At 48.7% G+C, this 23,573-nt stretch overlaps 1 protein-coding gene and 1 long non-coding RNA gene across 7 annotated transcripts in view; one reads left to right on the top strand and one right to left on the bottom strand.

The window, feature by feature from the left end:
• MYH10 (myosin heavy chain 10) overlaps positions 1 to 1,272 on the bottom strand; it is a 242,765-nt gene extending 241,493 nt beyond the window's left edge. For all 6 annotated transcript variants that reach the window (XM_068262757.1, XM_068262758.1, XM_068262759.1 and 3 more), the window contains exon 1: positions 1,193 to 1,272. The gene's annotated coding sequence lies outside the window, so the exon portion shown is untranslated. The remainder of the gene's footprint in view (positions 1 to 1,192) is intronic.
• A 267-nt stretch (positions 1,273 to 1,539) lies between these two features.
• Positions 1,540 to 23,573, top strand: part of LOC137541903 (uncharacterized) — a 49,457-nt gene continuing 27,423 nt past the window's right edge. The window contains exons 1-2 of the long non-coding RNA XR_011025304.1: positions 1,540 to 1,567; positions 11,456 to 11,541. This is a non-coding gene — a long non-coding RNA (uncharacterized lncRNA). The remainder of the gene's footprint in view (positions 1,568 to 11,455; positions 11,542 to 23,573) is intronic.

The following is a 23,573-nucleotide window of genomic DNA, read 5'->3' as shown; positions in this document are numbered from 1 at the left end:
TCCAATGACCTGTAAAAGGGATAACAATCTAATGCCTCCAGGAGGTAGTAATTTTCTTAAAGTACTAATAAATTATGGAATTGTCCCTGCTGGCTATTCATAGGCACTTCTACACAGATGCTAGGCGATAGAATAATCTTACTGCCCCTGGCTGGGTATTTCTAACAGTGATGACTGAACTGCCCCAGATGCAGCATTTCTGGTACTGAAAGTGCATTAAGTATAAACAGTGCCAACATAGCTAAATAATCAAACAAATGACATATGCCAACTACCCACAATGGGTACAACCATCACTAACTACAGGGGTAGATCTACAAATTAACAGGTGGAACAACCCCAAATAGCAGCAACTGCCCCAAATGAGCTGTACATATCAAGAAAAGGATGAACATCTAGATGGAAAACATCTGTCAGTAACTGTCCCAGGTGAGGTACACCCAGCAGTGGGGAGGATGGATACAACATACCCCACAGTAATTGCCCCACCTGGGGTAGATCTGCTAGAGAAATGCAGTCATTGCCTTAGCTGGAGAACTATCTAGCAGTTGAGAAGTGGGTGGGGTAGATAGACCAGTTATGGGGTAGATCTGCTAGAGGAATGAAGTAATTGCCCCCGCTGAGGTAAGGATGCTGGAGAAATGCAGTAATTGTCCCAGTTGGGGTAGATCAGCAGGAGAAATGCAGTAATTGCCCCAGCTGGGGTTGACCTACTGTAGAAATGCAGTAATTGCCCCAGTTGGGGTTGATCTACTGTAGAGATGCAATAATTGCCCCAGCTGGGGTAGATCTGCTGTACAAATGCAGTAATTGCCCCAGGTGGAGTAGATCTGCTGTACAAATGCAGTAATTGCCCCAGCTGGGGTAGATCTGCTGTACAAATGCAGTAATTGCCCCAGGTGGAGTAGATCTGCTGTATAAATGCAGTAATTGTCCCAGTTGGGGTAGATCTGCTGTACAAATGCAGTAATTGCCCCAGCTGGGGTAGATCTGCTGTACAAATGCAGTAATTGCCCCAGCTGGGGTAGATCTGCTGTACAAATGCAGTAATTGCCCCAGCTGGGGTAGATCTGCTCCAGCTAGAGAACATCCAGCCATTCAGAGGTGTGTGGGGTAAATAGATCAGTAATTGCCCCACCTGGTGTACTGCAGGACAATAAAGGCACAGACAAAGATATACAGCGAGTCTTACCGGCGGCTCCTGCGCTCCTGGCTCCGTGTCTGCGCCTCCCGGTCCCTCCAGCCCCTCACCTCGCAGGCCACGCCCCGTCGCACGCACCGCCGCTCCTCCGACCTCTCAGCCCTCAGCATTGGCCTCCATCCGCCTGGTCCCGCCTCCGCCTCGGCTCTGATTGGTCGCTTCACGCGCACATCAGGCGGAAACCGTTACTTTTTTCTTGCCCTTGCTCTCTCATCTCTGCCGGACCCCGCCCACCCCGCGAGGAGGCCGCCCGTCAGAGGACCCGCGATTCCATTGGAAGCTGGGTTTCCATGGGATCAAGCCTAGCGGAGGCGTGGTTTAAAGAGCGGACTGCGCAAGACTGATTGACAGCGGCGTGAGAAGCACGTGGGTAAAGCGGACCTGCCTCTCCTCTCATTCCCTTCCCTTATGAGATGAGATAGCAGAAGTTGTTCCCGCTGTCTATTCCTTCCTATTAGAGCACAGCACCATTGGCTGCTTCCCAACTACAGGGAGCAGAATAGCCGCCTCCTGGCTGTAGGGAGCAGAATGGCCGCCTCCTGACTGTAGGGAGCAGAATGACCGCCCCATGGCTGTAGGGAGCAGAATGGCCGCCCCATGGCTGTAGGGAGCAGAATGGCCGCCTCATGGCTGTAGGGAGCAGAATGGCCGCCTCATGGCTGTAGGGAGCAGAATGGCCGCCTCATGGCTGTAGGGAGCAGAATGGCCGCCCCATGGCTGTAGGGAGCAGAATGGCCGCCTCATGGCTGTAGGGAGCAGAATGGCCGCCCCATGGCTGTAGGGAGCAGAATGGCCGCCTCATGGCCGTAGGGAGCAGAATGGCCGCCTCATGGTTGTAGGGAGCAGAATGGCCGCCTTCTGACTGTAGAGCAGAATTGCCGCCTTCTGACTGTAGGGAGCAGAATGGCCGCCTCATGACTGTAGGGAGCAGAATGGCCGCCTCATGACTGTAGGGAGCAGAATGGCTGCCTCATGATTGTAAGGAGCAGAATGGCCGCCTAATGACTGTAGGGAGCAGGATGGCCGCCTAATGACTGTAGGGAGCAGAATGGCCGCCGCCTGACTGTAGGGGCAGAATGGCCGCCACCTGTCTCTAGGGACAGAATGGCCGCCTCATGACTGTAGGGAGCAGAATGGCCGCCTCGTGGCTGTAGGGAGCAGAATGGCCGCCGCCTGACTGTAGGGAGCAGAATGGCTGCCTCATGACTGTAAGGAGCAGAATGGCAGCCTCCTGGCTGTAGGGAGCAGAATGGCCGCCGCCTGACTGTAAGGAGCAGAATGGCCGCCTCATGACTGTAGGGAGCAGAATGGCCGCCTCATGACTGTAGGGAGCAGAATGGCTGCCTCATGGCTGTAGGGAGCGGAATGGCCGCCTCTTGACTGTAGGGAACAGAATGGCCACCTCATGACTGTAGGGAACAGAATGGCCGCCTCATGACTGTAGGGAACAGAATGGCCGCCTCCTGGCTGTAGGGAGCAGAATGGCCGCCTCCTGGCTGTAGGGAGCAGAATGGCCGCCTCCTGGCTGTAGGGAGCAGAATAGCCGCCTCATGGCTGTAGGGAGAAGAATGGCCGCCTCATGGCTGTAGGGAGCAGAATGGCCGCCTCATGACTGTAGGGAGCAGAATAGCCGCCTCATGACTGAAAGGAGCAAAATGGCCACCGCCTGACTGTAAGGAGCAGAATGGCAGCCTCATGGCTGTAGGGAGCGGAATGGCCGCCTCATGACTGTAAGGAGCGGAATGGCCGCCTCATGACTGTAGGGAGCAGAATGGCCGCCTAATGACTGTAGGGAGCAGAATGGCCGCCTCCTGGCTGTAGGGAGCAGAATGGCTGAAAGGAGCAGAATGGCCGCCGCCTGACTGTAAGGAGCAGAATGGCAGCCTCATGGCTGTAGGGAGCAGAATGGCCGCCTCATGACTGTAGGGAGCAGAATGGCCTCCTCATGACTGTAGGGAGCAGATTGGCCGCCTAATGACTGTAGGGAGCAGAATGGCCGCCTCCTGGCTGTAGGGAGCAGAATGGCCGCCTCCTGGCTGTAGGGAGCAGAATGGCCGCCTCATGACTAGGGAGCAGAATGGCCGCTTCCTGGCTGTAGGGAGCAGAATGGCCGCCTCCTGACTGTAGGGAGCAGAATGGCCGCCTCCTGACTGTAGGGAACAGAATGGCCCCCTCATGACTGTAGGGAGCAGAATGGCTGCCTCATGACTGTAGGGAGCAGAATGGCCGCCTCATAACGGTAAGGAGCAGAATGGCCGCCTCATGACTGTAGGGAGCAGAATGGCCGCCTCGGCTGTAGGGAGCAGAATGGCCGCCTCATGACTGTAGGGAGCAGAATGACCGCCTCCTGGCTGTAGGGAGCAGAATGGCCGCCTCATAACTGTATGGAGCAGAATGGCTGCCTCATGACTGTAGGGAGCAGAATGGCCACCTCATGGCTGTAGGGAACAGAATGGACACCTCATGACTGTAGGGAGCAGAATGACCGCCTCATGACTGTAGGGAGCAGAATGGCCGCCTCATGACTGTAGGGAGCAGAATGGACACCTCATGACTGTAGGGAGCAGAATAACCGCCTCATGACTGTAGGGAGAAGAATAGTCGCCTCATGACTGAAAGGAGCAGAATGGCCGCCGCCTGACTGTAAGGAGCAGAATGGCCGCCTCAGGACTGTAGGGAGCAGAATGGCCGTCTCATGGCTGTAGGGAGCAGAATGGCCGCCTCTTGACTGTAGGGAGCAGAATGGCCGCCACATGACTGTAGGGAGCAGAATGGCCGCCTCATGGCTGTAGGGAGCGGAATGGCCGCCTCTTGACTGTAGGGAGCAGAATGGCCGCCTCATGGCTGTAGGGAGCAGAATGGCCGCCTCATGACTGTAGGGAGCAGAATGGCCGCCTCATGGCTGTAGGGAGCAGAATGACCATCTCATGGCTGTAGGGAGAAGAATGGCCGCCTCATGACTGTAGGGAGCAGAATATCCGCCTCATGGCTGTAGGGAGCAGAATGGCCGCCTCATGACTGTAGGGAGCAGAATGGCCGCCTCATAACTGTAAGGAGCAGAATGGCCGCCTCATGACTGTAGGGAGCAGAATGGCCGCCTCGGCTGTAGGGACAGAACGGCCGCCTCATGACTGTAGGGAGCAGAATGGCCGCCTCGTGGCTGTAGGGAGCAGAATGGCCGCCGTCTGACTGTAGGGAGCAGAATGGCTGCCTCATGACTGTAAGGAGCAGAATGGCAGCCTCCTGGCTGTAGGGAGCAGAATGGCCGCCTCATGACTGTAGGAAGCAGAATGGCCACCTCCTGACTGTACGGAACAGAATGGCCGCCTCATGACTGTAGGGAACAGAATGGCCGCCTCATGACTGTAGGGAACAGTATGGCCGCCTCTTGACTGTAGGGAGCAGAATGGCCGCCTCATGGCTGTAGGGAGCGGAATGGCCGCCTCTTGACTGTAGGGAGCAGAATGGCCGCCTCATGACTGTAGGGAGCAGAATGGCCACCTCATGGCTGTAGGGAGCGGAATGGCCGCCTCTTGACTGTAGGGAGCGGAATGGCCGCCTCATGGCTGTAGGGAGCAGAATGGCCGCCTCATGACTGTAGGGAGCAGAATGACCGCCTCATGGCTGTAGGGAGCAGAATGACCGCCTCATGGCTGTAGGGAGAAGAATGGCCGCCTCATGACTGTAGGGAGCAGAATATCCGCCTCATGGCTGTAGGGAGCAGAATGGCCGCCTCATGACTGTAGGAAGCAGAATGGCCGCCTCATAACTGTAAGGAGCAGAATGGCCGCCTCATGACTGTAGGGAGCAGAATGGCCGCCTCAGCTGTAGGGAATAGAATGGCCGCCTCATGACTGTAGGGAGCAGAATGACCGCCTCCTGGCTGTAGGGAGCAGAATGGCCGCCTCATAACTGTATGGAGCAGAATGGCTGCCTCATGACTGTAGGGAGCAGAATGGACACCTCATGACTGTAGGGAGCAGAATGGCCGCCTCATGACTGTAGGGAGCAGAATGGCCACCTCATGACTGTAGGGAGCAGAATGGCCGCCTCATGACTGTAGGGAGCAGAATAGCCGCTTTATGGCTGTAGGGAACAGAATGGCCGCCTCATGACTGTAGGGAGCAGAATTGCCGCCTCATGACTGTAGGGAGCAGAATAGCCGCCTCATGACTGTAGGGAGCAGAATAGCCGCTTTATGGCTGTAGGGAGCAGAATTAGTGGAAGGTTCTTTTTATATATTTTTTGTTTATAAAGGCTACTCCTAGGTAAAGTAATGTAAACATTGTCAGAGACGATAATTTGCAAAAAGTACTGTATTGTTGTTTAAGAAAGCCTTTTATAAAGCTATTTTAAGCACACATAAGTACATTATCAATTTAACAGCTGTACATACTGGGGATAGTTACTTTACTATCAGTACAGGCGCAGAGTAACAGCTTATACTGTACATACTGGAGGCAGCAGAGATCAGCACACACTGCAGCTAGTTTACTATCAGTACAGGCGCAGAGTAACAGCTTATACTGTACATACTGGAGGCAGAAGAGATCAGTATACACTGCAGCTAATTTACTATCAGTACAGGCGCAGAGTAACAGCTTATACTGTACATACTGGAGGCAGCAGAGATCAGTATACACTGCAGCTAATTTACTATCAGTACAGGCACAGAGTAACAGCTTATACTGTACATATTGGGAGAAGTAGAGCTCAGCACACGCTGCAGCTAGTCTACTATAAGTATAGGCACAATAACAAATTATAATGTGACTGCTTGACTGAAAGGCTTGTAAGTAGACTAACCTTTTAAACTGATGTTAATGTGTAGTTGAGTCCCAAATATTTTTTTTTTTCAGTGTGTTTCATTGTAGAGGAGTGCACTGTACAACCGCTGACAAGAAAAATCAGGTTATGTGTCAGTAACAAAACTATACATTTGTGAAAATTCAGCGAAGAAATCACAGAGACGGCGGAGGAACGTCTCTGAGGCCATCTTATACCACCTACTACAACATCTCATAATACCAGGGGGTGGGGGCTTGCTCCTCCTCCCTCTAACACCCCCCCCCCCCCCCCCCGTATGAGTAGAGTGACGGCTCACCTTGCTGCCACTCATATCCCAGCAGCGGTAAATACTATTCCCCCTCCAAGTCATAGCATTTGGGAGCAACTAGTGCTATGGCGGCGGCCAGTTTGGGATCAGCGTAGGGAGCACTGTAATATTTACCTGCTCCAAAGCTGTGGATCTCCTCCATGCTTCACAGCCGCATACTCTCTGCTGCCATCCACAGGCTCCCAATCACATGGTCGAGTCACGTGATCAGGAGCCAGAGAATGTCAGCATTGAGCGAATGGCTGCCGGGAAGCACAGAGGAGACCCATTGCACTGGAAGCAGGTAAGTATCTCACCACTCCCTGCACTACTCTAGGAGGGGGGCTGGGCTATTTTCAGCTGTGAGTGTTTGGATTCCAATGGGCCCCATGACAATCTTGTAGGGTGGCCTCCTGGTTCCTTGCTACTCCCCTTTCCCAAAAGCCTACCGAGCCTCTCCACCCACACTACTATAACTCAAAGTTGACCTGGTTAAAGACGTTCACCTTTGCGGTCCAGGGAGTCCTTACAGAGATTGTCAAGATGTTACTCGCTATCCAGCGATGAGTCAAGATCCCGCAAGTGTGCAACACTTTTCCGGGCCAGTTATGGATCTGTGTTTCAATAGAAAGCAAAGCGCTCAAGTATGAACATAGGAAATCATTGCACCAGCGCTCTTAGAGCGATTTCAAAAATCACCAGCGCTTAACCTTCCTGGCGGTAAGCCCGAGCTCAGCTCGGGCTATGCCGAGCAGAAGGATTTTTCAGGCCCTGCTGGGCCGATTTGCACAATTTTTTTTTCATTACACGCAGCTAGCACTTTGCTAGCTGTGTGCAGTCCCCGATCGCCGCCACTCCGCGCCGATTCGCCGCTACCTGCCGCGTAATGCTGCCCCCCCAACCCAGACCCCATGCGCAGCCTGGCGAATTAGTGCCAGGCAGCGCTGAGGGGTGGATTGGGACTCCCTTTGACGTCACAACGTCTGGGACGTCTTCCCGCCCCGTCACCATGGTGACTGGGGAAGCCCTAATGGAAATCCCGTTTAGAACCTGATCGCTGGAGCCTGGAGGCGATCGGAGGGGGTAGGGGGATGCCGCAGCTCAGCGGCTGTCATGTAGCTAGCGCTAGGCTAAAAATAGTTCTGCGCTGCCCCCTGGCGGTTTTAATATACCGCCAGGAGGGTTAAAAAACGAAACCGCTCATGGGGCTTGATTCACATTTTTGCGCGCAATCACTGGCGCAAAATCGCGATTGCACGCGAACACATGACAATGCGTGCAAAACGCAAAATTTCACACGAAAACGCTAGCGCGGCCGTGATATGGCACGGTTTAGCGAATCAAGCCCTATGTGTGAACAAGCCCTTAGAGATTGTGTGTGCTTGTTATTCCGTCAGGTTACCGGAAAGGGAAATCGGCCTCATCTCAAACCATAGCTAGGTAGATCATCACCTTGATCCAGGTGGCATATACTGTAAATCTAAAAGTTTGCTGCATCCGCAAGACATTATAGCCCACTCAACCAGAGCAATCTCCCCTTCCTGGGCTTCCTTTGTAAATGTCTTCTTACAGATCATTTGCAGAGCAGCTAATTGGGCCTCCGGTCACACACATTCTTGAAACACTACTGTGTGGATCTGCTCAAACATCAGTGGAGTACAGAAAGAAAAAAAAGACCTTCTTCCACTCTTGACTCTGCTATTTAACCACTTGTACACCAGCAGTCTCTGGCCCCTCAAGGGCCAGAGACTGCTAATACCAAAAACGGGGCTTATTGACACGTCACTGTTCGCGCCACTCGCCCATCGCTAAAGCCCACTCGCTCTGCCATCGCTATGACAGCAAAGCTCTGTGAGCCAGTCAGGAGCCGATGAGATTGGCTCACAGTGATCACAAGGTCAGGAGACAATGAAATCGCCTCTTCAACAGCTGACGGAGTTCTGCTGTCATACCGACAGCAGGGCGAGTGGGCTTTAGCGACGGGAGACCAGCACCAGTAGCGGCAGGTCCATGTGGCGGGCTAATTGAAATCTACGCCCTGGCAGGGATAACAGCTCACAAACGGCATAGATTTCAACTAGCATCGTCTGGAAGTGGTTAATTACCATTTAAAAAAATCTGATTGTGATTAAAATGTGTTTTTCTGCATACCCACCCTTTTTGTCTAGTCATTGCCCATAATTATGCCGCCATGGAGACACCAGGGGACTGAAAAATAGTATACCTTATATACTCATGTATAAGCCTAATTTGTCAGAAAAAGTGCTGAGTAGTTACTGGTTACCCCCTCGTCTTATATACGAGTAAGTGGAGCAAGTTTTGTTACTGGCAGAGGAGTGTAAGGATCTTGCACATGGTGTGCCGAGTGCACTGCTCAAGACTACCTGTGTCCCCTGGTTTGTGGAGCGGCGTGTGCAAGCAACTGTCAGCGGTGCAATAATCAGGGATTCTTCCTGTGTGGCAATTGCTGTGTCTCATATCTATAGCGCCATCTAGTGGTGTCTTGGGGCACATCTGGCTATGGGAAGGAGGGGTGACTTGTACTGGGGGCACATCTGGCATCTGGGGAGAAGGTTATACAGGGGAGGGGGATTATACACGTCAATCACTTTTTCCTGGTTTCTGAGGGTAAAGTGGGTACCTCGGCTTATACGGGGTCGGCTTATATGCGAGTATATACGGTACTCACCTACTGGCAATTTTCCTTTTCTGGTGTTCTTCCATGCTGACAGCTCGTACTAGTCACTTTAGAATGTTGGGGTAAGGTAGCATGAGTCTCTTATTAGCTTGGGATATCTTATTGGGACAAAGGGGGTGGAGGTCTGTTCTTAAAGGACTTCCAAGGTCAAATGTTCCCCCAAAAAATAAAAAAATTTAGATACCTGTATAACTTTGGTGGACGCGGAGGATGCCGTCCGCGCCCTCCGTGCCGTTCCGCCGGGTCCCCGCCTCTCAATATCCCCCCGAATGGCTCCCGACCCCACGGGCAGGGTCGGGCTCTGCTGCCTGTATAAAGATCGCTGGCCGCGGCTGCGCACTCCGCATGGCCGCTACTGCGGCTGCGCAGCAGTAGGGCCAACCCCCCGATCAACGCAACAGGCTGTTTCCTGTAGCGTGGATCGGGGGTTGGCCCTAGAGCTGCGCAGCCGCAGTAGCAGCCATGCAGAGTGCGCAGCCACGGCCAGCGCCGGCGGCCATCTTTATACAGGCAGCAGAGCCCGACCCTTGCCGTGGGGTCGGGAGCCATTCGGGGGGATATTAAAAGGCGGGGACCCGGCGGAACGGCACGGAGGGCGCGGACGGCGTCCTCCGTGTCCACCAAAGTTATACAGGTATCTAACTTTTTTTTATTTTTTGGGGGAACATTTGGCCTCGGAAGTCCTTTAAGTGTGCCACCAGGTAAGGAATTGCTGGTAGGTGAGTATATAAATTATCTGTGGAGCAAAAACTGCCAAAAAGTCAGAATTCATACTCTGAAATGCTGAGTAAGGCAGGGTTCACAGTTATCAGGGCAGAAACCATGAACATTTTTCACATTTTCCGGACACTTCCCATTTGGCTTTTTTGCACAAGTTCTTCCACAGTAGCTATTGAATGTCAATGAGACGTGCAAATGTCGGAGCAGTGCTTTTCAGCGCTGCTAGATTTGGGCGCAGCCAGCATCGCCATAGACTGTAATGGGAATCAGTCTATAGCGGCGCTCAGTGAGTAACGTTGGCTCTGTCAGAAGACAGAGCCGAAGTTGCTTAAAAAACAGAATAATTCGGCTTCCAGCAATCGCTGGAAGCCGAATTATTTCATTCCCCCACTATCCATGGTGGCCTGGAGGGGGAATAGTAATTAAAACGGCCCGGACTTGTGCAGAAGCAGGATCAGCCATATACCGGCTGTATCCTGCGCCCAAGTCTACCGGCGCCGATTTCAAATGTACTCGCAAATGTATGCTGCAAGATGTATGTTTTTTACTTATGCAAAAATACAAACACAAACAGAAGTGTAAATTTCCATTGACTTTTATTGTATGTGCGAATCTGCACAGGAATGCCTAAGGAAGATGTTTTCACTTGTTTTTGCGTGGACATTATGTTTTCACACATGTTTTTGCAGAAACATCCATTAATTCATCATCTATCAGTACAGGCACAGAGTAACAGCTTATACTGTACATACTGGACGTACCAGAGATCAGCACACACTGCAGCTAGTTTACTATCAGTACAGGCACAGAGTAACCGCTTATACTGTACATACTGGAGGTACCAGAGACCAGCACACACTGCAGCTAGTTTACTATCAGTACAGGCACAGAGTAACAGCATATACTGTACATTCTGGAGGTAGCAGAGATTAGTACATACTGCAGCTAGTTTACTATCAGTACAGGCACAGAGTAACCGCTTATACTGTACATACTGGAGGTACCAGAGACCAGCACATACTGCAGCTAGTTTACTATCAGTACAGGCACAGAGTAACAGCATATACTGTACATTCTGGAGGTAGCAGAGATTAGTACATACTGCAGCTAGTTTACTAGCAGTACAGGCACAGAGTAACAGCTTATACTGTACATACTGGAGGTACCAGAGACCAGCACACACTGCAGCTAGTTTACTAGCAGACAGTACAGGCACAGAGTAACAGCTTATACTGTACATACTATAGGCAGCATAGGTCAGTACACACTGCAGCTAGTTTACTATCAGTACAGGCACAGAGTAACAGCTTATACTGTACATACTATAGGCAGCAGAGATCAACACACACTGCAGCTAGTGTACGATCAGTACAGGCTCACACACACAAAAAATTCACATAGGTTAACTTTTTACATAGCAGCTTGCAACAGAGGGGTACAGCATGCCTGCACTATACATATGCACTGACACTCCATCAACTGTGACCTTAGCTGCATTGTTTGTTAAGGTATTATTTCCAAAATGTAATAATTATAATGTATGCTTCCGGGATTTTGACTTAAGTTTGCCTTCGCAGCGCTTTATGCTTGGTGCTATAAGATGCTATAGGGGGTGATAAGAGTTGGTACAGGAGCGCCCCGGGCCCCTTAGCGATTTTCCACCGCCGTCTCTATTTTCTTGCTGAATATTCCTGGATGTGTAGTATTTGTTACTGACACATGACCTGATTTCTCTTGTCAGGGGGTGTACTCTATGCTCCTCTACTGTGAAACACACTGAAAAACAGACATTTGGGACTCAGCAATACATCAACTTCAGTTAAAAAGGTTAGTCTACGTACAGGCGTATCATTTACGTATGTACATTATAAGCTGCTAGCTTTATTGATAGTAAACTAGCTGCAATGTGCGTTGATCCTTAAACTGGCCATACACTATTCAATTATCACTCAATTTTCTTTTCGATCAATATTCAGCTCAATATTAACCACTTCCCAACTGAGGGGTTTTACCCCTGAAACACCAGAGCAATTTTCACCTTTCATCACTCCTTCCATTCATTCATCTATAACTTTATCAATACTTATCACAATGAAATGAACTATATCTTGTTTTTTTTTCGCCACCAATTAGGCTTTCTTTAGGTGGGACATTATGCCAAGAATTATTTTTTTCTAAATGTGTTTTAATGGAAAAATAGGAAAAAGTGTGGGAAAAAATTCATTATTTTTCAGTTTTTGGCCATTATAGTTTTTAAATAAAGCATGCTACTGTGATTAAAACCCATGAAATGTATTTGCCCATTTGTCCCGGTTATAAAGCCGTTTAAATTATGTCCCTATCACAATGTTTGGCGCCAATATTTTATTTGGAAATAAAGGTGCATTTTTTTCAGTTTTGCGTCCATCCCTAATTACCAGCCCATAGTTTATAAAGTAACAGTGCTATACCCTCTTGACATAAATATTTAAAAAGTTCAGTCCCTAAGGTAACTATTCATGTATTTTTTGTTATTTAAATTTTTTTTTTAATTACAAAAAAAAAATTGGGGAGTGTGGGAGGTAATGAGTTAATTTATAGTGTAAAACTAATGTATTTGTATATGAAAAATGCTTTAGGGTGTAGTTTTACTATTTGGCCACAAGATGGCCACAGTAACTTTTTGCTCATGCGACCTGTAAGCGTCGGAAGGACGCTTACAGGAAGAGCAATGAGACTGGGAAACTTTTTTTTTTTCCACAATGATCGCGCTGCTTCTCTTAGAAGCAGCCGATCATTGCGGGGGGCTTAGATCAACAAACGGGAACGTTTTTTCCCATTCATTCATCTCCGGGCGAGCGGCCGGCGGCATGCACGAGCGCGGGAGCGCGCACACGAGTGAGCGGGAGCGTGGACAGCGGCGGGAGGTGCGGATATCTCCGCCCTGGTGTTGACAGGGTGGAAAAAAGGGACGGAGATTAGTGTTGGGCTAACATCTAGATGTTCGGGTTCAGGCCGAACAGGCCGAACATGGCCGCGATGTTCGGGTGTTCGAGCCGAACTCCGAACATAATGGAAGTCAATGGGGACCCGAACTTTCGTGCTTTGTAAAGCTTCCTTACATGCTACATACCCCAAATTTACAGGGTATGTGCACCTTGGGAGTGGGTACAAGAGGAAAAAATTTTTTAGCAAAAAGAGCTTATAGTTTTTGAGAAAATCGATTTTAAAGTTTCAAAGGGAAAACTGTCTTTTAAATGCGGGAAATGTCTGTTTTCTTTGCACAGGTAACATGCTTTTTGTCGGCATGCAGTCATAAATGTAATACAGATAAGAGGTCCCAGGAAAAGGGACCGGTAACGTTAACCCAGCAGCAGCACACGTGATGGAACAGGAGGAGGGTGGCGCAGGAGGAGAAGGCCACGCTTTGAGACACAACAACCCAGGCCTTGCATGAGGACAAGAAGCGTGCGGATAGCAATTTGCATTTTGTCGCCATGCAGTCATAAATGTAATACAGATGAGAGGTTCAATAAACAATAAACAGTAATTGGTGTTGTCCAGAATGCGCACAATGCGTGGGTCGCGTTCAATGCAGTCCTAGGCCGAAGAGGTCATAGCCTAGGGTCACAAAAACCTGTTTATTTGGGCAATTTCAATGGTGGCGAGTCTGACGTACATAAATCGCAGCAATGGCCGTTAGCAACGTCTGAATCTCACGAAATGTCTCATGCAGGTAGAAGACATATTGTTAGACTTGGGCTCCAAAGATGGGTTCCCTACATCTCTGCAAACCAGAGTTACAGGGCTCCAAATTTGGTAAAATCCCCCATAGGCTTTCATTGGGCCTCCTATTTACAGTTCCAAAATCTCACATCTTTTCAATTGCTCAGCAGTGGCAAATTTTCTAGCATTGTAGGGACCCTTAGGGGGAACATGACTGGTGAGTTTTGGGCCCCTAGGCCGAAGAGGTCATAGCCTAGGGTCACAAAAACCTGTTTATTTGGGCTATTTCAATGGTGGCGAGTCTGACGTACATAAATCGCAGCAATGGCCGTTAGCAACGTCTGAATCTCACGAAATGTCTCATGCAGGTAGAAGACATATTGTTAGACTTGGATTCCAAAGATGGGGTCCCTACATCTCTGCAAACCAGAGTTACAGGGGTGCAAAATTGGTAAAATCCCCCATAGGCTTTCATTGCCTCCCTATTTCACTTTCTAAAATCTCACATCTTTTCAAAGGGCAATTGCTCAGCAGTGGCAAATTTTCTAGCATTGTAGGGACCCTTAGGGGGAACATGACTGGTGAGTTTCGGGCCCCTAGGCCAAAGAGGTCATAGCCTAGGGTCACAAAAACCTGTTTATTTGGGCAATTTCAATGGTAGTTATGCTGACGTACATAAATCTCAGCCATGGCCGTTAGCAACGTCTGAATTTCACGAAATGTCTCATGCAGGTAGAAGACATATTGTTAGACTTGGATTCCAAAGATGGGGTCCCTACATCTCTGCAAACCAGAGTTACAGGGGTCCAAAATTGGTAAAATCCCCCATAGCCTTTCATTGCCTCCCTATTTCACTTTCCAAAATCTCACATCTTTTCAAAGGGCAATTGCTCAGCAGTGGCACATTTTCTAGCATTGTAGGGACCCTTAGGGGGAACATGACTGGTGAGTTTTGGGCCCCTAGGCCGAAGAGGTCATAGCCTAGGGTCACAAAAACCTGTTTATTTGGGCTATTTCAATGGTGGCGAGTCTGACGTACATAAATCGCAGCAATGGCCGTTAGCAACGTCTGAATCTCACGAAATGTCTCATGCAGGTAGAAGACATATTGTTAGACTTGGATTCCAAAGATGGGGTCTCTACATCTCTGCAAACCAGAGTTACAGGGCTCCAAAATTGGTAAAATCCCCCATAGGCTTTCATTGGGCCTACTATTTACAGTTCCAAAATCTCACACCATTTCAAAGGGCAATGGCTCAGCAGTGGCAAAACTCACCAGTCATGATCCCCCTAAGAGTCCCTACAATGCTAGAAAATTTGGTACTGCTGAGCCATTGCCCTTTAAAAAGATGTGAGATTTTGGAAAGTGAAATAGGGAGGCAATGAAAGCCTATGGGGGATTTTACCAATTTTGCACCCCTGTAACTCTGGTTTGCAGAGATGTAGGGACCCCATCTTTGGAATCCAAGTCTAACAATATGTCTTCTACCTGCATGAGACATTTCGTGAAAATCAGACGTTGCTAACGGCCATGGCTGAGATTTATGTACGTCAGCATCACTACCATTGAAATTGCCCAAATAAACAGGTTTTTGTGACCCTAGGCTATGACCTCTTTGGCCTAGGGGCCCGAAACTCACCAGTCATGTTCCCCCTAAGGGTCCCTACAATGCTAGAAAATTTGCCACTGCTGAGCAATTGCCCTTTGAAAAGATGTGAGATTTTGGAAAGTGAAATAGGGAGGCAATAAAAGTCTATGGGGGATTTTACCAATTTTGGACCCCTGTAACTCTGGTTTGCAGAGATGTAGGGACCCCATCTTTGGAATCCAAGTCTAACAATATGTCTTCTACCTGCATGAGACATTTCGTGAAATTCAGACGTTGCTAACGGCCATGGCTGAGATTTATGTACGTCAGCATAACTACCATTGAAATTGCCCAAATAAACAGGTTTTTGTGACCCTAGGCTATGACCTCTTCGGCCTAGGGGCCTGAAACTCACCAGTCATGTTCCCCCTAAGGGTCCCTACATTGCTAGAAAATTTGCCACTGCTGAGCAATTGCCCTTTGAAAAGATGTGAGATTTTGGAAAGTGAAATAGGGAGGCAATGAAAGCCTATGGGGGATTTTACCAATTTTGCACCCCTGTAACTCTGGTTTGCAGAGATGTAGGGACCCCATCTTTGGAATCCAAGTCTAACAATATGTCTTCTACCTGCATGAGACATTTCATGAAATTCAGACGTTGCTAACGGCCATGACTGAGATTTATGTACGTCAGCATAACTACCATTGAAATTGCCCAAATAAACAGGTTTTTGTGACCCTAGGCTATGACCTCTTTGGCCTAGGGGCCCGAAACTCACCAGTCATGTTCCCCCTAAGGGTCCCTACAATGCTAGAAAATTTGCCACTGCTGAGCAATTGCCCTTTAAAAAGATATGAGATTTTGGAAAGTGAAATAGGGAGGCAATGAAAGCCTATGGGGGATTTTACCAAATTTGCACCCCTGTAACTCTGGTTTGCAGAGATGTAGGGACCCCATCTTTGGAATCCAAGTCTAACAATATGTCTTCTACCTGCATGAGACATTTCGTGAAATTCAGACGTTGCTAACGGCCATGGCTGAGATTTATGTACGTCAGCATAACTACCATTGAAATTGCCCAAATAAACAGGTTTTTGTGACCCTAGGCTATGACCTCTTTGGCCTAGGGGCCCGAAACTCACCAGTCATGTTCCCCCTAAGGGTCCCTACAATGCTAGAAAATTTGCCACTGCTGAGCAATTGCCCTTTGAAAAGATGTGAGATTTTGGAACTGTAAATAGGAGGCCCAATGAAAGCCTATGGGGGATTTTACCAAATTTGGAGCCCTGTAACTCTGGTTTGCAGAGATGTAGGGAACCCATCTTTGGAGCCCAAGTCTAACAATATGTCTTCTACCTGCATGAGACATTTCGTGAGATTCAGACGTTGCTAACGGCCATTGCTGCGATTTATGTACGTCAGACTCGCCACCATTGAAATTGCCCAAATAAACAGGTTTTTGTGACCCTAGGCTATGACCTCTTCGGCCTAGGACTGCATTGAACGCGACCCACGCATTGTGCGCATTCTGGACAACACCAATTACTGTTTATTGTTTATTGAACCTCTCATCTGTATTACATTCATGACTGCATGGCGACAAAATGCAAATTGCTATCCGCACGCCTCTTGTCCTCATGCAAGGCCTGGGTTGTTGTGTCTCAAAGCGTGGCCTTCTCCTCCTGCGCCGCCCTCCTCCTGTTCCATCACGTGTGCTGCTGCTGGGTTAGCGTTACCGGTCCCTTTTCCTGGGACCTCTTATCTGTATTACATTTATGACTGCATGCCGACAAAAAGCATGTTACCTGTGGAAAGAAAACAGACATTTCCCGCATTTAAAAGACAGTTTTCCCTTTGAAATTTTAAAATCGATTTTCTCAAAAACTATAAGCTCTTTTTGCTAATTTTTTTTTTCCTCTTGTACCCACTCCCAAGGTGCACATACCCTGTAAATTTGGGGTATGTAGCATGTAAGGAGGCTTTACAAAGCACGAAAGTTCGGGTCCCCATTGACTTCCATTATGTTTGGAGTTCGGCTCGAACACCCGAACATCGCGACCATGTTCGGCCCGAACCCGAACATCTAGATGTTCGCCCAACACTACACGTGACCCGTTCGGCCAATCACAGCGCTAGCCGAACGTTCGGGGAACGTTCGGCCATGCGCTCTTAGTTCGGCCATATGGCCGAACAGTTTGGCCGAACACCATCAGATGTTCGGCCGAACTCGAACATCACCCGAACAGGGTGATGTTCTGCAGAACCCGAACAGTGGCGAACAGTGGCGAACACTGTTCGCCCAACACTAACGGAGATATCTGCACATGTGGGGGTAAAGTGGTTAAAGGAATTGTGACACATGATAAACACAGGCATTTATGCTTACCTGGGGCCTCCTCCTGCCCCCGTAGGCTGTGGGCTCTCTCAGTGGCTGACTGTCCATGTCCAGTCCCATCCGTTCCTCTGCTGTCTGCTCCGGTAGGGACTACTGTGCATGCATGGCCCTGTCTAAGTGCATGGTTGTTGCACGCCTTTTGCCAGGAGGGTTGGTTAAAGCTTGTAACTGCACAAGCGTGTGGCTAGGGCAGCGCATGCACACTTGTCCTTGACTGTGAATTTACCTGGGCAGACAGTGAATTAATGGACAGACACTGAGGGAATCCATGGCCTACAGTTGGTAGGACAGAGCCGTATCTTCCTCAAGGCAATCCTTGGCAGCTGTCTAGGGCCTGGAGAGAGCCTAGGGGCCTGGTGGATGCTAGCCCCCACTAAATCTAACTAAAGGCCAGGTGACTATCAGTCACTTCTATCTTGCCTAGGGCCCCATTTCATCTTAAAGTGGACCTGGACTTAGCCTTTCTAATTCCCCCTCATCTGTGACTAATCTCCACCGTAATTTAATCTCTTAGTTGTGTCAGCTCAGAAATCTCCTCTGACGTGGCAGTGCTGCTAATTCGTAAACACAGGATTTTAACCCTATGTCTACTTCCATGAAAGTTGGAAGTAGACACACTGCAGATGTATGGCTGGATTTGTATCAGCTGTAGCAAAGAAATGTTTTTCTTTAAAGGTTATCGTGCTGTTGTGTATCTTTTAGAGCAGAGAGGAAGTTCTGAGTTTAGGTCCGCTTTAATCAATTTCTGGGGTTGGAGGAATCTGACTTTTAATTAGTAGAAAAATACAAAAATTTACACAGATCTGTACATCAGTCCTGAAAGAGGGACAAATGAGGAGGAAAGAGGGACAGAGGGAGCTATGTATACACATATTACACAGATCTGTACATCAGTCCTGAAAGAGGGACAAATGAGGAGGAAAGAGGGACAGAGGGAGCTATGTATACACATATTACACAGATCTGTACATCAGTCCTGAAAGAGGGACAAATGAGGAGGAAAGAGGGACAGAGGGAGCTATGTATACACATATTACACAGATCTGTACATCAGTCCTGAAAGAGGGACAAATGAGGAGGAAAGAGGGACAGGGCAATCGGGTTCCCAAAGAGGGACAGTTGGGAGCTATGCCAAACCCAAGACATATACAGCGTAGGCAACCAGCATAAAAAGCACCAACCTCCCCCCTTAATACTTACCGAGCCTCCAGTGATGTCTAGCAGCCTTCCTGCAGCGACTAGCCCGATCCTAGCAGCTTTCCGCCTAGCCCAGGGGTGGCAAACTCAAATATAAAGTGATCCGAAATTGAATACTGGAACCTAGCCGCGGGCCAACCTCGGTGTCTACTGGCCACCTTATAAAGTTCCCTGGTGTCCAATTGCTCCCCTCTAACCCCTATACAGTTCCCTGGTGCCTAGTGGTCCTCCCTCCCATACACAGTTCCCTGGTGTCTAGTGGCCCCCACCCTCCCCTATACAGTTCCCTAGTGTTTAAAGTGGATCCGAGGTGAACTTTTACTCATTGCATAATTGTGTTCCTTTCCTATTGTTTATAGGGCATTACTCAAGCCAAATACGTTTTTGTTTTTGTTTTAATACTCTCATTCCCTATAAACTAAATAAACCACATCCTCAGGTTTTCAGAGAGCCTTGGCAGTAGCAAGGGCTCGTGGGAGCTCAGTCTGGGCAGGAGGAGGAGGAGGTGTTACTAGCCATTGATTTCAGAGGCAGAGAGGAGGAGGGAGGAGGGGGGATTAGGTTTTTTTCACAGGCTTATGGCCCGTACTCACGGGCTGCAGAAGTGGCCTGTCGCCAGCACACGTGAGCGTGCTAGCGACAGGCCGGCGACAGCTTCTCTCCAGGTCCCTCCGCGTACACACGCGGAAGAGGGACCAGCGGCGAGACGGAAGCTGTCGCCGACGTTCCTCCTCCCCCCGCCGGAAGCTCCATTTACCTCTATGGAGGTTGCTGTCGCTAGTCCGCGTACTCACGTGGACTAGCGACAGTTGCGGCGGAGGTGCGGCGGCGACTGTTGCCATGCGATTGAAACTTTCAATCGCATGGCGACAAGAGCGACGGGCGACAGTTCGGGGTGCGCGCGCGTGCAACGGCCCATACTCACGGGCGACCTGTCGCCGCAACACGCGCGCGCCGCGTGTTGAGGCGACAAAAGTCCCTCGTGAGTATGGGCCATTAGTGCTCAAAAAAAATGCTGGTTGCATATAATATACTGTAAATAATGTTTTAGAGCAAAGTTGAAATGCAGGGTTATATTCCGCTTTAAGCTCTTTCCCCCTACCTCCCCCATACGACTTCCCTGATGTTCTAGGGCTTCACCTCCAATATAGCTTCCCTTGTGGTCTAGAGTGGGCCAAACATAATGCAAAGTAGGGAAACCTCTTGAGGGCCAAATTTAATGGCTCTGAGGGCCAGATTTGGCCCGCGGGCCGAAGTTTGGACCTATGGCCTAGCCGCTGCAGGAAGGTGTAAGAAACTACCAGTATATGTTTCTCTCGGCAACAACACACCTTTATTCCGGCACCAGCAACTCTAGACGTCACTGGATGCTTGGTAAATATTTAAAATGCCTCAAATCCCACCAAAAGCAAAGTCCCCATTATCCCCTCAGGCACGCCCGTTAGTTGAGAGTTCCGGTTGCCTGATTTCAGGCTAATGGGGACTCTGCTGTATTACTAACCCTTTATTAGTGAGCCCCCACATTCCCATGTGGCCTCATTCTTATAAATGAGGCCCTCCAGGATCTGAAATCTTACTTCCAAGTTTTCAGTGTTTTATACAAACATGAAAGTTTAACAAAACTGGCTAGGATACAATCTGAAATGCTCTTTACTGGTCTGACACCATCTGCATTGAGACTGCTTATATTATCAGTGTATACATTCCATACATTTCCACAAGACACACAAACACTCCCGTTTTTCTGGAGGAGGATTGGAGACAGCTGGAATCTTGGGCTGCTGTAGTTGGCGCCCTGGTCCTCAGCCCCGCTTGCACATGGGTTTTCCTGTCATCCCTGTATCACCCACCCGCTCTGCCAGCGGGCCTGAGAAACCAGATAGGCCCCAGCAGTGGTCACAGCTCTTATTCTGCAGTCTGGCTCGCTCTCTGTTTACATAGCTTGATAGTGGTTCATGAAGGCACGAGCTGTGACTGTCAGGATATATATATAATGTTACATGCGCACCATAACCTCGCATAAACAGCCTCCTCTGGCCACAGCGTATAGTCTTTTAAGGTAAGCAGGCTGCACAAACGTGGAGGCCAGTGTGAGTATTGGCTAACAGATCACAGAGATAGACTAGTCAGATATTATCATGTCCTGTTAAAGCGGGATTGTCATCATAAAAATCAAATTTCAACAGCAACTGGTCTGAATGTATTAAGTGATAAAGATGCTAACCCGTGATTTCTGTACTTTTTCTGCTGTTATGGTTTGGAGCTATCACATACCTTCGGAGCACTGGCCCTTTAATTGCCATTGCCAAACAGTTGCATGCTGGGGGTCTTTTTTATCTATAATATATTCCTCCTCTTCCCTTTATTTCCCCCACCATCTAATGACATAAGACAGTGCATTTCCTAGTGTACACCTCAGTGAGAGTGTCTGAAGACTCTGGGAGGAGGGCGGGTAATGAATACACAATTAGCAAGAGGAGAAAAAAAGAGTGAGGGAGGTCAAAGGTAACTAAGATGGAAACTGCCTAGAATAGGATTCTCTGCTTTTCCTTTATAAAATTCACAGAAATCATAACGTGGATAGTGCAATACATCTGTTATGTAAGTAGAACTAGTATTTATCTACTTATATATGTGTTTTTATTTCTAGGTTAGCATGGGTGTCACTTGTTCTTTAAAGAGAATCTGTATTGTTAAAATCACACAAAAGTAAACATACCAGTGCGTTAGGGGACATCTCCCACTACCCTCTGTCACAATTTCGCCGCTCCCCACCGCATTAAAAGTGGTTAAAAACAGTTTTAAAAAGTTTGTTTATAAACAAACAAAATGGCCACCAAAACAGGAAGTAGGTTGATGTACAGTATGTCCACACATAGAAAATACATCCATACACAAGCAGGCTGTATACAGCCTTCGTTTTGAATCTCAAGAGATCATTTGTGTGTTTCTTTCCCCCTGCATCTCTCATGCACTAAAGTTTCAGGCTGCTCTTTTCTTCCTGCAAACAGCTTTGCCCTTGTCTGTAATTCCTCACTATGTGAAAGCCCAGCCAGCTCAGAGGACGATTTATCCAGCTTGTAAAAGATAAGAGAGAAGAGAGAAGCTGCTCTAATCTAAATAACACACAGGCAGTGTGCATAGAGGGGCCTGGAAGGAGAAGTTCATAGCAGAACCACAACACTGAAGAACTTGGCAGCCTTCCAGACACAGGCCTGACAAGTCTGACAAGAGAGAGATAAGTTGATTTATTACAGAGACTGTGATAGTACAAAGTGCTGCAGTAAGCCAGAACACATTAGAATAGCTTTTGGAACTTGTAGGATGATAAAAAACAGGATGCAATTTTTGTTACAGAGTCTCTTTAAGGGGTTCTGTGGATAGCAAAAAAAACACAAAAAAAAAACAGACACATACTTGGGGCTTCTATCGGCCCCCTGTAGCTGTCATGTCCCGCGCCGTCCTCCTGTGATCTTCCGTTCCCCGCCGCCAGCACCGATCAATTATTCGCGAATAGTGCGTGCTCCCGCTCGCGTCTCCGGGAGCTTACTGCGCAGGTGCAGTACGAGGTTTTCTTGTACTGCGCCTGCGCAGTAAGCTCCCGGACGCGTACGGCCGCGCAGCCGCAGTCTCGCTAAAGGACTATTCAGCCGGGACCGGCTGCGGGGAACGGAATATCGGAGGAGGACGGCGTGGGACATGACAGCTACAGGGGGCCGATAGAAGCCACAGGTGTCTGTTTTTGTTTCTTTTTACTATCAAAAGAAATCCTTTAAGGTAGCCATACATCTAGCAATGATGGGCAGATTTGACCAAGAGACAAGTCTCTCCTTGATCGAATCTAATTAGAGAGAGATCTGTTGGCTGCCCATATAATGCAGGGCGATTCCTGATCAATTTGATGCTGAAATCTCTTGGGAATCAGCCTTGTGAGCAGTGGTGCTCATCTGAGCTAGGATATCCGAGATACTCGGATATCCTAGCTCACTATTCGAGCTCGAATACCGAGCTCGAATAGTATTAGCTATCCGGGCTGTGCTATCCGAACGCACTCGGATAGCAAGCAACTATCCGGAGATATCCTAGCTATCCGAGCTCGGATAGCGTCACCAGCTCGGATAGCGTCACGTCAGACGTCACCTCGAGTCCTCACAAGCGAATCAGAGGGCTCCCAGCCCTCTGACTGCAGCCAATCACAGAGGGGGAGCCTGGCCAAGCCCCCCTCTATAAATAGCGGGCGCCATGTTGCCTCACTCGTCCTGCTTGCGACTTACTGACTGATTGTACTGAGAGACTGCTCCAGTGCTTTTTGTCTGTGTGCAAGTGCATCTATTGTGTTCTAAACCAAGCGTTTTTACACTCCAACACTTGATATTCAACTGTATTGCTTTGTATTGTAGATAGATTGTATTTTAGGCAGTTTAGTTTGTGTGATTAGGGACTAGGGAGGAAGACTGTCACTGGTGCTGCTGCAGCCAGCAGCTAGGCCCTGTGCCTAGGCAAGGCAGCCTGCCCTGCTCTGTGCTCTAGTCTCTAGTTACCTGTGCGCTCACCTGTCCTACTCTACTGTACTACTTCTGTGTTAGATAGATTTGTACTATTTTGTAGTTAGCAAGGCCCAGCTTTACTGCTATACTGTACCTGTCCTGTATCTGCTCTCTGTAATCGAGTCACACCTGTTCTATTACTTAGCTAGATTCTTCTATTGTTTAGTTAGTACTGTAGTGTACTCTAGTCTGTGTATAGGGACCGTCCGTCACCGCGTTACCTAGGATCTTTGTGTGCGCAGTGCACGTTTGTGCTGTCCGCACCCTCTCATTAGTGCTACACCCGTCCTATTGTTTATATTACTTCTATTGTGTATTCTCTGACTTGTACTGTACTGTAGTCTGTGTATAGGGACACCGTCAGTCAGCGTCAGCTAGGGTCTTTGTGTGCGCAGTGCACGTCTGCGCTGTCCGCACCCTCTCGT

Source organism: Hyperolius riggenbachi, chromosome 12 (assembly GCF_040937935.1).
Source record: "Hyperolius riggenbachi isolate aHypRig1 chromosome 12, aHypRig1.pri, whole genome shotgun sequence".
Taxonomy (NCBI): Eukaryota; Metazoa; Chordata; class Amphibia; order Anura; family Hyperoliidae; genus Hyperolius; species Hyperolius riggenbachi.
This window is presented reverse-complemented; position numbering and strand designations above follow the sequence as displayed.